Source organism: Procambarus clarkii, chromosome 74, assembly GCF_040958095.1.
Source record: "Procambarus clarkii isolate CNS0578487 chromosome 74, FALCON_Pclarkii_2.0, whole genome shotgun sequence".
NCBI classification, from domain to species: domain Eukaryota; kingdom Metazoa; phylum Arthropoda; class Malacostraca; order Decapoda; family Cambaridae; genus Procambarus; species Procambarus clarkii.
The window spans coordinates 20,721,185-20,737,231 of NC_091223.1; the positions used below are offsets into that span (position 1 = coordinate 20,721,185).

Here is a 16,047-nt window from a genome sequence, read left to right on the forward strand (position 1 = left end):
CAGTACCGCATAAGAGGCTGGTACATAAGCTGGAGAGACAGGCAGGTGTAGCTGGTAAGGTGCTCCAGTGGATAAGGGAGTACCTAAGCAATAGGAAGCAGAGAGTTACGGTGAGGGGTGAGACCTCAGATTGGCGTGAAGTCACCAGTGGAGTCCCACAAGGCTCTGTACTCGGTCCTATCTTGTTTCTGATATATGTAAATGATCTCCCGGAGGGTATCGATTCATTTCTCTCAATGTTTGCGGACGATGCCAAAATTATGAGAAGGATTAAAACAGAAGAGGACTGTTTGAGGCTTCAAGAAGACCTAGACAAGCTGAAGGAATGGTCGAACAAATGGTTGTTAGAGTTTAACCCAACCAAATGTAATGTAATGAAGATAGGTGTAGGGAGCAGGAAGCCAGATACAAGGTATCATCTGGGAGAGGAAATTCTTCAGGAGTCAAAGAAAGAAAAAGACTTGGGGGTTGATATCACGCCAGACCTGTCTCCTGCAGCACATACCAAGAGGATAACATCAGCGGCATATGCCAGGCTGGCCAACATACGAACGGCATTCAGAAACTTGTGTAAAGAATCATTCAGAACTTTGTATACCGCATATGTCAGACCAATCCTGGAGTATGCGGCTCCAGCATGGAGTCCATATCTAGTCAAGCATAAGACTAAACTGGAAAAGGTTCAAAGGTTTGCCACCAGACTATTTCCCGAGCTGAGAGGTATGAGCTACGAGGAGAGACTACGGGAATTAAACCTCACTTCGTTGGAAGACAAAAGAGTTAGGGGGACATGATCACCACATTCAAGATTCTCAAGGGAATCGACAGGGTTGATAAAGACAGGCTGTTTAACACAAGGGGCACACGCACTAGGGGACACAGGTGGAAACTGAGTGCCCAAATGAGCCACAGAGATATTAGAAAGAACTTTTTTAGTGTCAGAGTGGTTGACAAATAGAATGCATTAGGAAGTGATGTGGTGGAGGCTGACTCCATACACGGTTTCAAGTGTAGATATGATAGAGCCCAATAGGCTCAGGAACCTGTACACCTGTTGATTGACGGTTGAGAGGCGGGACCAAAGAACCAGAGCTCAACCCCCGCAAGCACAAATAGGTGAGTACACACACACACACACACACACACACACACACACACACACACACACACACACACACACACACACACACACACACACACTCAATTATAGACTTGTATCATTGACAAGTGTAATAGTCAAAATATTGGAAAAATAATAAAAACTAAATGGGTAGAACACCTGGAGAGAAATAATATAATATCAGACAGTATGGTTTTCGATCTGGAAGATCCTGTGTATCGAATTTACTCAGTTTCTATGATCGAGCCACAGAGATTTTACAGGAAAGAGATTATTGGGATGACTGCATCTATTTGGGGCCCTAAAAAAGGCTTTCGACAGAGTTCCACATAAGAGGTTGTTCTAGAAAATGGAAAATATTGCAGAGGTGACAGGTAAACTTCTAACATGGATGAAAAATTTTCTGTCTGATAGAAAAATGAGGGCAGTAATCAGAGGCAATGTATCAGACTGGAGAAATGTCACAAGTGGAGTACCACAGGGTTCAGTTCTTGCACCAGTGATGTTCATTGTCTACATAAATGATCTACCAGATGGTATTCAGAATTATATGAATATGTTTGCTGATAATGCTAAGATAATAGGAAGGATAAGAAACTTAGATGAATGTCATGCCCTTCAAGAAGACCTGGACAAAATAAGTATATGGAGCACCACTTGGCAAATGGAATTTAATGTGAATAAATGCCATGTTATGGAATGTGAAATAGGAGAACTTAGACCCCACACAACCTATAAATTATGTGAGAAATCTTTAAAGAATTCTGATAAAGAAAGAGATCTCGGGGTGGTTCTAGATAGAAAACTATCACCTGAGGACCACATAAAGAACGTTGTGCGAGGAGCCTATGCCACGCTTTCTAACTTCAGAATTGCTTTTAATTACATGGATGGGAAAATACTAAAGAAATTGTTCACGGTTTTTGTTAGGCCAAAGCTAGAATATGCAGCGGTTGTGTGATGCCCATATCTTAAGAAGCACATCAACAAACTGGAAAAGGCGCAAAGACATGCTACTAAATGGCTCCCAGAACTGAAGGGCAAGAGCTACGAGGAGAGGTTAGAGGCCTTAAATATGCCAAAAGTAGAAGACAGAAGAAAAAGAGGTGATATGATCACTATTTACAAAATAGTAACAGGAATTTAAAAATTTGATAGGGAAGATTTTCTGTGACCTGGAACTTCAACAACAAGTGGTCATAGATTTAAACTAAACAAAGATGCCGAAGAAATATAAGAAAATTCACTTTCGCAAACAGAGTGGTAGACGGTTGGAACAAGTTGAGTGAGAAGGTGGTGGAGGCCAAAACCGTCAGTAGTTTCAAAGCGTTATATGACAAAAAGTGCTGGGAAGACGGGACACCACGAGCTCTCATCTTGTAACTACACTTACGTAATTACACACACACACACACACACACACACACACACACACACACACTCACAGACCAAACCAAAGAGCCAGAGCTCAACCCCCGCAAGCACAACTAGGTGAGTACACACACACACACATTGCCAGAAAGCAACCCATAGCAGCTGTCTAACTCTCAGGTACATATTTACAGCTAGCTGAACAGGGCCATCAGGGTGAAATAAACTCTGCCCATTTGTTTCTGCCTCTGCCGGAGATCGAACCCGGGACATAGGACTACGACCCCCTAACGCTATCCACTCAGCTGCGAGACCCCAATGTGTGTGTGTGTGCTCACCTATTTGTACTCGCCTATTTGTGCCTGCAGGATCGAACATTGACTCTTGGATCTCACCTGTCTAGCCGCCGGTTGTTTAAAGCAATGACTTCTGTCCCATTTCCCAATAATATCTAGTTTTTAAAATTATGAATAGAGTTTGCTTCTAGGACCTGCTCCTTAAGTTCATTCATTTTGTCCACTACCCGCACGCTAAAAGAAAACTTCCTAACATCTCTGTGACTTATCTGAGTTTCCAGCTACCACCCATGTCCCCTCGTTCTGTCAGTATTCCGTGTGAACATTTCGTCAATTTCCACTCTGTCAATTTCCCTAAGCATTTGATATATTATATCATATCCCCCCCTCTTCCTCCTTTTTTTCTTGTGCCGTAAGGTTCAGTTCCTTCAGGCGCTCTTCATACCCCCATCCCTCTTAACTCAGTAACGAGCCTCGTCGCTAACTTCTGAACCTTGTCCAGTTTCCTTATGTTTTTTCATGGGGGGGGGGGCCTCCATGATGGGGGTGCTTACTCTAAGACTGGTCTCACATAGGCAGTGCAAAGCGCCCTAATTGCCTCCTTACTTAGGTTTCTCAATGATGGTCTAACTTTTGTCAGTTAAGAGTATGCTGCTGTCGTTATCCTATTTATATGTGCCTCAGAAGTTAGATTAGGTGTCACATCCACTCCCAGGTCCCTTTCTCGAATCGTCATGGGTAGTTTTCCTTTATTGTGTACGGCTCCTTTGGTCTCCTGTCACTTAATTCCATTTCCTTAACATTACATTTGGTCGTGTTGAACTCCAGTAGCCATTTCTCTGACCATCTCTGCAACCTGTTCAAGTCCTTTTGGGGTTTCCTACAATCCTCATCTGTCACAACTCTTCTCATTAATTTTGCATCATCCACGAACATCGACATATAGGACACTACTCCTGTAGACATGTAATTTACGTATATTAGAAATAGAACTGGTCCCAACACCGATCCTTGAGTGTCCCTACTCTACTCCTTACTTTTTACCATTCCTGCTTCTCGCCCTTTACCGTTACTCACTGGCTCCTTCCTGTTAGGTAGTTATTTACCTTACCTAGGGCCTTCCCTCTTACCTCTCAACTTTGAATTGCAATCTCATCTGCTGTACTGTATCAAAGGCTTTTTGGCAGTCCAGAAATATGCAGTCTGCCCATCCTTCCCTATCCAGCCTAATTCTTGTTACTTTATCATAGAATTCCAGAAGACTTGTTAGGAATGATTTCCGTTCCTTGAACCCATGTTGGTGTTTGTTTACATACCTAATGTTCTCCAGGTATATAACCAGTCTTAACCTGATTATTCTTTCTAGTATTTTGCAGGGGATGCTTGTCAGTGATACGGGTCTGTAGTTAAGTGCCTCCTCCCTACCCTCCTTTATTGAAAATTGATACCACATTTGCCTTCCTTCAGCAACTAAGCGACTCTCCCATCATAAGTGATTAAAGATCTTTGCCAGAGGCACGCTGAGAGCCTGCGCTGCATCTTTTAGTATCCATGGTGATACTTTGTCTGGTCCTACTGCTTTAGTTTCATCCAATGTTGTCAGCTGTTTCATTACCCCCTCATTAGTGTGTGTATTTACGAAGCTGTACTCACCTTGTTCTGCATTTACCTTTGGTTCTTTGGTCCCGTCAATGAACTGGAGTACAGATTCCTGAGCCTATTTGACTCTGTCATATCTACATTTGAAACTGTGTATGGAGTCTTCCTCCGCCACATCACTGCCTAATGCATTCCAGTTGTTAACTACTCTTACATTGAAATTTTTTTCTTTCTATCGTCTCTGTGGCTCATTTGGTTAAGTTTCCACCTTTGTCTTCTTGTTAGTGTCAACCGTTTTAAATAGTTTGTCTTTATCTAACATGTCAATTCCTCTGAGAATTTTATAAGAGGTAATCATGTCTTCGCTAAATCTTTTGTTTTCCAGTGACGTAGTTTTTCCTCATAACTCTCACCTCTCGGCTGAGGAACTAGTCTCGTGGCATACCTCTTAACTTTCATTACCTTCGTGTTGTGTTTTAATATGGACTCCACACTGGAGCTGCATACTCTAAGATTGGTCGGGCATACGAGGTATACAAGGTTCTGAATGATTCCTTACATAAGTTTCTACAGGCAGTTCTTATGTTGGCCAGTCTAGCACATGTCGCTGATGATGTTTTTGATGTGGGCTTCAAGGAACAGGTCTGGCATTATATCAACCCCCAGATATTTTTCCCTTCTTGATTCCTAAAGGATATCATCAACCAGTTGGTGCCTTGTGTCTGGCCGCATGCTCCCCACACCTATTTTCATTACTTACACTACTTTGAGTTAAACTAGTAGCCATTTCTTGTATCATTCTTTCAGTTTGTCCAGGTCATCTTGTAGACTCTTGCAGTCCTCCTCTGCCTTAAACCTTCTCATAATTTTAGCATCGTCAGCAAACACTGAGAAGAATGAGTATACCTTCTAGGAGATCAGTTTCATATATAAAACTAGGACACGTACAGAGCACTCAGGGAGCCTCCTGGTGACTTTTACCCATACGAGATCTTTCCCCTCACAGTAACTAGTTGTTTTCTGTTGTCCCTTATCCACTGGAGCATCTTAAGTGTTACTGCTTCCTGTTCTTCAACTTACACAGCAGCCTGTTATGTAGTACTGAATCCAAACCTTTCTGACAGTTCAAGAAAATGCAGTCTGCCTATCCTTCTCTTGCTAAACCATTCTTGAGCCCATGCTGGTGGTGTGCTACAAAGTACCTTCTCTCCTGATGTGCTATAAGCTTTTTTTCTCGCGATTATATCACCTTGCATGATATACAAGTTAGGGACTTGTATAGTTTAGCCTATACAAGTCTTGTATAGGCTAATGTGTGACTGTGGAGTTAGATCTCGAGGTATGTCCACTCCTGAGTCTTTCGCTTTCAGAAGTTGGAAGTAGTCTTCCCTTCATCCTGTACTGAATATGAGGTCTTCTTGTTCCAATTTCTATCCTCATAACCTTGCATTTGTCAGGGTTAAAGTCTTGTAGCCATTTCTCTGGGCTGCCACCTGGTGGCGCACATGTTACTAAGCATGGTGGTGTTTACCCGTGGCAAAATACGGATTGCTCTGTTTGTCTTTTTCCTTTCTATCAAACATTGTAGTTACGCTTTACCTGTACTTTATATATATGGATTTCTCTGTTCCGATTTGATCTCCAATCATCATACTTTCCACGCGTCTATGAGCAAATCATTTGTTATCCTCATTCGGTAGGCCATCACAGGCCCAAAGCCTGGTAGGGTTTGGGTGTGTGGTGTCAGAGTCTAATGCACTATACAATACTGGAGACATTACAGAAAAGGACAAATTCGTTACGTTCAGCATTTTAATTTTGATAAATTAATTTTGAGGTGGACTTTTATTTTGTTGCAAATATTTTTGAACTGATCATCTCGAGAATTTCTAGCATCTGCCTTTATGTCAGTTGTCAGGTTTATTAAGGGATTTTTTTTTGAGATATATACAAGAGTTGTTACATTCTTGTACAGCCACTAGTACGCGTAGTGTTTCGGGCAGGTCCCTGGAATACGATCCCCCGCCGCGAAGAATCGTTTTTTCATCCAAGTACACATTTTACTGTTGCGTTAAACAGAGGCTACAGTTAAGGAATTGCGCCCAGTAAATCCTCCCCGGCCAGGATACGAACCCATGACATAGCGCTCGCGGAACGCCAGGCGAGTGTCTTACCACTACACCACGGAGACTGTAAATGTTGTGAATCTTGTGTGTTGGAGCAGCGACAGTAGTGAGCTAGCTCACCTACGACAGTAGCGGGCCGACCCACCTACGACAGTAGCGGGCCGACCCACCTACGACAGTAGCGGGCCGTCCCACCTACGACAGTAGCGTGCCGGCCCATCTACGACAGTAGCGGGCCGTCCCACCAACGACAGTAGCATGCCGACCCACCTACGACAGTAGCGGGCCGTCCCACCAACGACAGTAGCGTGCCGGCCCATCTACGACAGTAGCGGGCCGTCCCACCAACGACAGTAGCGTGCCGGCCCATCTACGACAGTAGCGGGCCGTCCCACCGACGACAGCAGCGAGCCGGCCCACCTACGACAGTAGCGGGCTAACCCACCTACGACAGTAGCGGGCCGGTCCACCGACAACAATAGTGGGCTGGCCCACCGACGACATTAGCGGACCGGCCCACCCACGACAGTAGCGGACCGGCCCACCCACGACAGTAGCGGGCCGGTCCACCCTCGACGGTAGTGGACCGGTCCACCTACGACAATAGCGGGCCGGTCCACCTACGACAATAGCGGGCTGGCCCACCAACGACAATAGCGGACCGGCCCACCCACGACAGTAGCGGACCGGCCCACCCACGACAGTAGCGGACCGGCCCACCCACGACAGTAGCGGGCCGGTCCACCAACGACAGTAGCGGGCTGACTCACCTACGACAGTAGCGGGCTGACCCACCTACGACAGTAGCGGGCTGACCCACCTACGACAGTAGCGGGCTGACTCACCTACGACAGCAACGGGCCGGCCCACTGACGACAATAGCGGGCCGGCCCACTGACGACAATAGCGGGCCGGCCCACTGACGACAATAGCGGGCTGACCCACCTACGACAGTAGCCGGCTGACCCACCTACGACAGTAGCAGGCTGACCCACCGACGACAGTAGCGGGCTGGCCCACCTACGACAGTAGCGGGCTGGCCCACCTACGACAGTAGCAGGCTGGCCCACCTACGACAGTAGCGGGCTGACCCACCGACGACAGTAGCAGGCTGACCCACCCACGACAGTAGCGGGCTGGCCCACCTACGACAGTAGCGGGCTGGCCCACCTACGACAGTAGCAGGCTGGCCCACCTACGACAGTAGCAGGCTGGCCCACCTACGACAGTAGCAGGCTGACCCACCTACGACAGTAGCGGGCTGGCCCACCTACGACAGTAGCAGGCTGACCCACCGACGACAGTTGTGGGCCGGCCCACCTACGACAGTAGCAGGCTGACCCACCTACGACAGTAGCGGGCTGGCCCACCTACGACAGTAGCAGGCTGACCCACCGACGACAGTTGTGGGCCGGCCCGCCTACGACAGTAGCGGGCTGGCCCATCTACGACAGTAGCAGGCTGACCCACCTACGACAGTAGCGGGCTGGCCCACCTATGACAGTAGCAGGCTGACCCACCGACGACAGTTGTGGGCCAGCCCGCCTACGACAGTAGCGGGCTGGCCCGCCTACGACAGTAGCGGGCAGGCCCACCTACGACAGTAGCGGGCTGGCCCACCTACGACAGTAGCGGGCTGGCCCACCTACGACAGTAGCGGGCCGGCCCACCTACGACAGTAGCGGGCCGGCCCACCTACGACAGTAGCGGGCTGGCCCACCGACGACAGTAGCGGACTGGCCCACCCACGACAGTAGCGGACTGGCCCACCTACGACAGTAGCGGACTGGCCCGCCTACGACAGTAGCGGGCTGGCCCACCTACGACAGTAGCTGGCCGGCCCACCTACGACAGTAGCGGGCCGGCCCACCTACGACAGTAGCGGGCCGGCCCACCTACCTTGATGACTCACGCAGGAAGTGTCTGCAAGCTCTCTCAAAGCCACAATCAATTTTAGAATATCATTTACTTTGAACACAGGTAACTTATAGTAAATCAAGTGCACTTGGTTCAAGTGCTTGTAAATATAAAGCTATATTTAAAGGTCAACTTTCTAATCGCTAATAATGAAAAAAAAAAATATTATCAAATAATAATTACTTGAACTTGCTGTGAAGTCCAGAGGTGTAATGATGGTATGTGTGTGTGTGTGTGGTTTAGCCGTAACTGGTGAATGGCAGCAGGTATTACAACACGTTGGTATCATCTCACCACCTGAGAATGCTTACACAGTTCAAGTAGTTGGCTGTGCTTGTTTAAGCCGCACCGATAGTGACGTCACAGCCAAATATAACCCTGATTGCTTCGCCCACAAATGCCACATTTATCAGAGCGAGCGCCAGAAGGGGGCTTGAAGTTTATTTGATCCAAGCTCTTCATCACTGCTGTAGTAAACAGTAGTTGGAATGTGTATACTTAATGTATATTGAAAACGAATAATTTGTTTACATATGTTTTGACAAAAAAAGAAGCACGTGCAAGCTCATCACCTTGCCAGCTGGCAGTGTGTTGGTGTTTCTTTACTTGGCGTAGGTAATGGCACACCTGGCACATCACAGGCGCATTATACGGACTATCAACAGGACAAAGGCATATGCTATAAAGGACATTAGTATATCATTGACTACTGTTACTGCGGGAGAAGGAGGGCACTGTATGGGGAGTAGGGATGCCATAGATACAATCAGAGAACATCAGAGGTCCACAGCTCTTCAACACACTCCCAGTAAGCATTAGAAATATTGCTGTAACAAAGGTGGATATATTTAAGAGGAACTTGGATAAGTTCTTACAAGTAGTGCCGGACCAACCAGGCTGTAGTGGATATGTGGGCCTGCGGATCGCTCCAAGCAAAAGCCTGGTGGACCAAGTTATCACAAAACGAGCCTGTCCTCAGGCCGGGCTCGGGGAGTTGAAGAATTCTCAGAACCCTCTCCAGGTATGCCCCATGTATGCCCCAGGTATGCTCCAGGTATGCCCCATGTATGCCCCAGGTATGCTCCAGGTATGCCCCAGGTATGCCCCAGGTATGCTCCAGGTATGCCCCAGGTATGCCCCAGGTATGCTCCAGGTTGTGGTTAGTTGTAGCTACTTGTGTGTGTTCAGCACCCTCCTTGCATCAGAGGTGAGGTTGAGAACATTTGACACATGAATACAAGGGACACATTTGGGTCTTTACATGAACTTCTGGAGTTATTATGACACTAGTGAACGTATGATCATTGCACCTCTGATTATTCCTATAAAATGGCATCTTTAGTTGTTCAGAAAATTTAAATTCTGCTTAATTTATAAAAAATATATTGTGGGTGCAATTTTTCTGCTTGATACCTGCTTGATGGGGTTCTGGGAGTTCTACTCCCCAAGCCCGGCCCGAGGCCAGGCCCGACTTGTGAGAGTTTGGTCCACCAGGCTGTTGCTTGGAGCAGCCCGCAGGCCCACATACCCACCACAGCCCGGTTGGTCCAGCACTTCTCTTAGAAAACAGTCCAGTTTTCTCTTGAAGATGTCCACGGTTGTTCCGCAATATTTCTTAAAGTCGCTGGGAGGACGTTGAACAACCGCGGACCTCTGATGTTTATACAGTGTTCTCTGATTGTGCCTATGGCACCTCTGCTCTTCACTGGTTCAATCTTGCATTTTCTTCCATATCGTTCACTCCAGTATGTTGTTATTTTACTGAGTAGATTTGGGACCTGGCCCTCCAATATTTTCCATGTGTATATTATTTGGTATCTCTCTCGTCTCCTTTCTAGAGAGTACATTTGGAGAGCTTTGAGACGATCCCAATAATTTAGGTGTTTCATCTCGTCTATGCATGCCGTATATGTTCTCTGTATTCCCTCTATTTCAGCAATCTCTCCTGCTCTGAAGGGGGGAAGTGAGTACTGAGCAGTACTCGAGACGGGACAACACAAGTGACTTGAAGAGTACAACCATTGTGATGGGATCCCTGGATTTGAAAGTTCTCGTAATCCATCAGATCATTTTTCTGGCTGACGCAATATTTGCTTGGTTATGCTCCCTAAACGTTAGATCGTCGGACATCATTATTCCCAAATCCTTGACATGCTGTTTTTCTACTATGGGAAGATTCGATTGTGTTTTGTACCCTGTATTATGTTTCAGATCCTCATTTTTGTCGTACCTGAGTACCTGAAATTTATCACTGTTAAACATCATGTTATTTTCTGCTGCCCAATCGAAAACTTTGTTGACATCTGCTTGTAATTTTTCAATGTCTTCAGCAGAGGTAATTTTCATGCTGATTTTTGTGTCATCTGCAAAGGATGACACGAAGCTGTGACGTGTATTTTTGTCTATATCTGATATGAGAATAAGGAACAGTAGCGGTGCAAGGACTGTATCCTGAGGTACGGAGCTTTTAATTGCGCTTGGACTCGATTTTATTTGATTGACTGTTACTCTTTGTGTTCTGTTCGACAGGAAATTGAGTATCCAGCGTCCTACTTTTCCAGTTATTCCCATTGACCTCATTTTGTGTGCTATCACCCCATGGTCACATTTGTCGAATGCCTTTGCAAAGTCTGTGTATACAACATCTGTATTTTGCTTTTCTTCTAGAGCTTCTGTGATTTTGTCATAGTGGTTGAGTAACTGTGACAGACAGGATCTTCCCGCTTTAAATCCATGTTGTCCTGGGTTGTGCAACTCATTGTTTTCCATAAAACTAGAAATTTGATTCCTAATCACTCTTTCAAACACTTTTATTATGTGTAATGTTAGTGCAACTGGCCTGTAATTTTTTGCCAAGGCTTTACTTCCCGCCTTGTGCAACGGAGCTATATCTGCAGATTTAAGTGCTGCTGGTATCTCCCCTGTATCTAGGCTCTTTCTCCATATTATGCTGAGTGCTCGCGCTACTGGTACTTTACATTTCTTTATGAATATTGAATTCCATGAGTCAGACCTCAGGAGCTGAGTGCATAGGCATATTGTCAATTTCTCTTTCAAAGTCTTCCGAGTTTGTGGTAATATCCGTTATATTATCTGCAGCTTGAATGCCATTCATAAAGAAGCTGTCTGGGTCATCAACTTTCATGTTGTTTATTGGTGTGCTAAACATAGCCTCATACTGGCTTCTTAGAATTTCACTAATCTCTTTGTTGTCCTCTGTGTACGTACCTTCATTTGTAATTAACGGTCCAATACTGGTCGAGGTTTTTGATTTTGATTTTGCATATGTGAAAAAATATTTAGGATTTTTCTTTATCTCTTGTATAGCTTTCTGCTTGAATTCCATTTCCTCAGACTCATATGATCGCTTCAACGTTTGTTCTATTTCTTTGATCTCCCTGCTTAGGCTTATTTTCCTTGCTTGTGATAGTTGTGTCTGCCAAAGCATTTCCGTTATTTTTTTCTTTCTCCTGTACAGTTGTCTGCATTCTCTTTCTAGAGTGGTCCTCTTTCTGCCCCTCCTCACAGGCACGTGCTTCAAGCAGACCTTGTAAGCTTCAGCTGTCAGTTGAACTATTCCCTGTGTGGGAGTTTTGTCGCTTAGGACCGTATCCCATTGAATGGTTGCAAGGTCTACATTTATTTTTTCCCAGTCGATCCTCTTATTGTTGAAATTGAATTGATGGAATACTCCCTCTCACTTGTTGGGTCTCTTAGACCTACTACCGTTATTTATGCTAGTTCGCACTTCAATGAGCTTATGGTCTGAGTATAAAGTACATTGAGATTGTAATGTCTCTGATTAGTTCATCATTGTTTGTGAATAACAAGTCTAGTGTGTTTTCGTTCCTAGTTGGTTCTGTAATCTGTTGATTGAGCGAGAATTTGTCACAGAATCTCAAAAGTTCTCTGACCTGTGGTTGGTTATTTCCCGGGTCATTCCCTGCTATGATATTTGTGTTTGCCATTCTCCATCTTAGACTCGGTAAATTGAAATCTCCAAGGAAGATAATATCTGGAGCTGGGTTTACTAGGTTATCAAGTATGTTCTCTATTTTGTGCATCTGCTCTGTGAATTCCTTAACCGTTGTATCTGGCGGTTTATATATTAGAATAATAATTAGGTTTAGTTTCTCTACCTTAATTGCAAGTACCTCTACCACCTCATTAGTTGAGTTTAGTGGTTCTGTGCATACCAGGTCCTCTTTAATATACATACCTACTCCTCCATTTGACCTAGTTTTTCTATCACATCTATATAAATTATAATTTGGAATCCAGATTTCACCATCCATGTAATGTTTTGTATCAGTTTCCGTGAATGCCCCAAATATTGAGTTTGACTCTAATAGGAGGCCATTTATAAACTTAACTTTATTTTTTGACTTTGGCTTTAAACCTTGAATGTTTGCAAATATGAATGATTGTCCATATTGTGTGTCACTTCTGGAAGGTTTAGGTAGTTCTCCCTCCTCTCTACCCTGACCCAGGGTGTGTTGTTGTGGCAATGGTTTGTCCAGTTTTGGAAGTGATACTGGGGAGTGTGGTAGTCTCTGTGTAGTTGGGGGGTGTAGTATGTGTGGGCTTGATGACGAACCGTAGTCCAGTCTTGGGCATTTTCCCCTCTCCATCCATACTCCTGCTACGTTTCTGCCTGTCTGTTTCTCCCTCTATTTCTGTCTGCCTCTAAAAAAAATTCAGGGCTATTATATTGGACTTCCTCTCTTATATAGCGCTGTGTCCCTCTGACGTGGAAATCAGGGCAATGAAGATCATAGCATTTCCTCTCATTAACTGAGAGTTTGCATAACTTAGGGTGAAAATATCTACACTCTGTACCAGGTACATAACAATCATGTTAATGTACCGGAGCACCAGGTAGGGAGCCGGTCGGCCGAGCGGACAGCACGCTGGACTTGTGATCCTGTGGTCATGGGTTCGATCCCAGGCGCCGGCGAGAAACAATGGGCAGAGTTTCTTTCACCCTATGCCCCTGTTACCTAGCAGTAAAATAGGTACCTGGGCGTTAGTCAGCTGTCACGGGCTGCTTCCTGGGGGTGGAGGCCTGGTTGAGGACCGGGCCGCGGGGACACTAAAGCCCCGAAATCATCTCAAGATAACCTCAAGATAACTCTGTATCAAAACGACATCTGCCTGTCCCTAACCAGTTTCGGCATTTCCGTGGGTGCATGAATGCACATTCCGTGCCTCTGGGCCCATATCTGCACTGTCCTTTTGCATAATACCTGCAAATATTTTCATCTGTGACTGTATTCTTATTGTTTGTACCCGTGCACGACTTGGCTACCTCTGTGTTTTTTGTTCCAACTTTCTCGTTTCTGCATTCATTCTCGGTATTGCCCTTATCTTTCTCCTTGTTGCTTTCGTCTTTCTCATTTGTATTCTCATTCGTATCATTTTTTCTCCCCTTATTCATATCACCAGTTTGCTCTACAATTTTGCCTTCATTCTTGTGTACCTTGACACCATGCCCTTCTACATTGCCACTTTGGCTCAATTCTTTGGCTCAATTCAATTTTCTATTCACATCCTCAGCTAATATGTCACCCACAGCACTTGTAACACAGACAGGAACGAATCTAGACTTGGCCCTTTCCCTCAGTCTTAAAACATCTTTTCTCTGACCTTTTCTTGTCTTGAAGTGGAATTAATGAAGTGTATTTTGTCTACGACTTTAGGTAGTATAGACGCATGTAGATTACTGTTGGCAACCACAGGTACATAACGATCATGTTAATGTACTGGAGCACCAGGTACGTAACAATCATGTTAATGTACTGGAGCACCAGGTACGTAACAATCATGTTAATGTACTGGAGCACCAGGTACGTAACAATCATGTTAATGTACTGGAGCACCAGGTACGTAACAATCATGTTAATGTACTGGAGCACCAGGTACGTAACAATCATGTTAATGTACTGGAGCACCAGGTACGTAACAATCATGTTAATGTACTGGAGCACCAGGTGTGTAACAATCATGTTAATGTACTGGAGCACCAGGTACGTAACAATCATGTTAATGTACTGGAGCACCAGGTACGTAACACTCATGTTACTAAATCAGTTAGAGCAATGAAGTTGCAGGTTATTCAAAGCAGTGAACAAGATACTCCCAGACACCCTCCTTACCCTGAACCACGACATGGCATAAGTTATACAACAACCTGGGATTCCACTGAAATCCACAGGAAGTGTGGAGGACTCTACTGAATCCAGTCCAAATTTTACATATAACCCCCCTGCATATTACACTTTACATATACTTTAATTATTTACTAACGTAAATTAATTATTTATAATTCATTTACTTTACATATAACATCTGGTGTAGGTAAAGCATTTTGTCAATTGTACACTTCGGCTTCAGATGCACAATGGAATCAGGCTAACATGGTATGTCAACAAGAAAATCTATTGGAGTAATGAGGTGATCCTCATTCAGTGATCCTAATGTAATGATCAACCCAGCGATCAGGGTAATCTTGATTGCTGGGGTTGTCACTCAAGTCACCCAGGCTAGGAGTACCCTGATCGCTGAGGTTGTCACTTAATTCACCCAAGCTAGGAGTACCCTGATTGCTGGTTTGAGTCACCTTATTGCTTCAGTTGATGTTCTCATTGTTATATCACGTTGTTGTGATTTATTTGTAAATCACATTACTGTACCGCAGTGCCTAATGTACAGTGATACCGTACATTAACAGTCAAGTTAATATACGGTAACAACAGGCTCATAACAACCATGTTAGTGTACCAGAACCATAGGTACATAATAAACATATTAATATATCAGAGCAACATATTAATAATACCTGGATTATTCCTGGATGGGTTCTGGGAGTTCTTCTACTCCCCCAAGCCTGTCCCAAGGCCAGGCTTGACTTGTGAGAGCTTGGTCGAATAGGCTGTTGCTTGGAGCAGCCTGCAATCCCACATATCTGCCACAGCCTGGTTGGTCTGGCTCTTCTTGAAGAAAACTAGATAGTTTTCTATTGAAGGTGTCCATGGTTGTTCTAGCAATATTTCTTATACTCGCTGGGATGATGTTGAACAACCGTGGACCTCTGATGTCTGTACAATGTTCTCTGATTGTGCCTAAGGCACTCATGCTCCTCACTGGCTCTATTCTACATTTTCTTCCATATCGTTCACTCCAGTATGTTGTTACCCGAGTAATAAATATATTAATATCTTTCCAGGGATGTGAGCTCTGTCCCGTTGCATTTCTTCAATATGTTCTAGATGCATTATATTGTTGTGATTTCATTACATTGATATGTTCGTACTTCACTCTGAAAACTATGAATGGAGGAGTACTGAAAAATGAGATGATGATTACTTAAATCAGTATGGCTTAATTACTGCATTGTCTTTAGTCATTAAAATGTCACTTTAGAAAATTAAATAAAAGAATTACAGTTCAAAGTTTAAAAAGTTTTAGACATAACATATTTTATTTTCCTATAGTCAAGATAACATAACAAGGGTGGGAGGTTGGTTCAAATATGTGCACAAAACTTGAAGTTTGTATCTGAGATAAGTGACGCTTGAAGATTGTATTTATAAATACAGTATACAAGATGAGGTACCTG

General features: G+C 44.5%; 1 protein-coding gene across 4 annotated transcripts in view; it reads left to right on the plus strand.

The window, feature by feature from the left end:
* Nucleotides 1–16,047, plus strand: part of LOC123767427 (mitogen-activated protein kinase kinase kinase 7) — a 685,923-nt gene that overhangs the window by 642,307 nt on the left and 27,569 nt on the right. The window lies entirely within an intron of this gene.